Below are 1433 nucleotides of genomic sequence, written 5' to 3' on the forward strand. Positions count from 1 at the left end.
ATTATTTTTTTTAAAATTATAATAATAATAATAAATCCAGAAAGAAAAAACACGACAAAGGCAAAGGTATAAAATGAGTATTACCTGGCGAAAAGCAATTCCTTCCTGTGTATTCAAATCCTTATCAAATTAGTCCAAGATTCGCAGGGGCTGACACTTGTAGATTGTGAAACCCTTATCACAAAGAACACTTTCGAAAAGCATCCAATTGAAAAAAAATACAAATTTAAAACCTCTTAGCCTTGTTACTACCCACCGGTTTCAGGACACACGTTAGAAACAATATATCTCCGTGTAATATAGAAGAATAATGTGTTGTGCATTAAATCTGAAATTGAAATTGAAATGAGAAGTGAAAAAAAGAAGTGATCTCCCCTTCACGCAATATTATAATCTATTATTATCTCGTCCGTATCGGTCTATCCACTAGCCTAACACACTCTCTTGCTTCGCATTGAGTCACTTAACATAGCCAAGCTCGCTGGCTTGAGAGTTCAGAAGGAGAGGGGGAGGGAAAATAAAGACAACCAGGTCCTTACACATAAAAAATACACACACACACGCACACACGTACGTACGTACACACGCACACACGCACAATACGGGCGCCGGCCTGGTCTAATGTGGGTTTAATGTTTTATTCTACTCCCCGTTTTCTCGACAGCGACCCACCAGCCAGCTAGTCAAACCAGCCGCCAGCCAGCCAGCAAGCGAGAGTTGGAAGATCGGCGTGTCATGAAGCGAAGCAGAGCTGTGCCCATTTCACGTTACGATTCATTCAACATTCACGATTATTTCCCCCGCTGTTCACTGCTATTCGAAGCGTGACACAGTCATTCAAATGAAATGCGATTTTTTTTTCTTAGATAATAATAGATTATCTTCTCATTTTCCTCAACCCATCATTAGTTAGAAAGTTAGAGCAATGTTCTATCTAAAATCGTTGAGGTAAATACAGAAGTAATTTGTGCTAGACGATTACGAGACAGAGTGATAAGTTGAGTCAGCAAAGAGATAAAACATGAACATGCCTATATTTCCCCCTCTGGAAATTCAAGAGCAGAGTGAATGGTGATTTAGCATCATCGTAGTGTGCTATCACGCGCTCAGTGAGAGGTGAATATTGAACTGAAAATGCAGCTGATGGACTTTTTTTTTCAAACAATTATTCGCAAATTGTATTCGATGTTACGAATAGTTGCTTCACACTTCGAAGCGTCGAAAAAGTTTCGTTTTCTTCAAAATCGCACCGGAATACCCAACCGCGCAGTGAAGTCGTGACGACGTATCGTGTCGAGACAGTTTGTGTGTGTGTGTGTGTGTGTGTGTGTGTGTGTGTATGTGTGTGTGTGTGTAGGTGTGTGTGTGTGTGTATGTGTGTGTGTGTGTGCGAGTGTTTGTGAGTGTTTGTGTGTGTGTGTGTGTGCGTAGGT

Source organism: Aplysia californica, unplaced genomic scaffold (genome assembly GCF_000002075.1).
Source record: "Aplysia californica isolate F4 #8 unplaced genomic scaffold, AplCal3.0 scaffold00792, whole genome shotgun sequence".
Taxonomy (NCBI): domain Eukaryota; kingdom Metazoa; phylum Mollusca; class Gastropoda; order Aplysiida; family Aplysiidae; genus Aplysia; species Aplysia californica.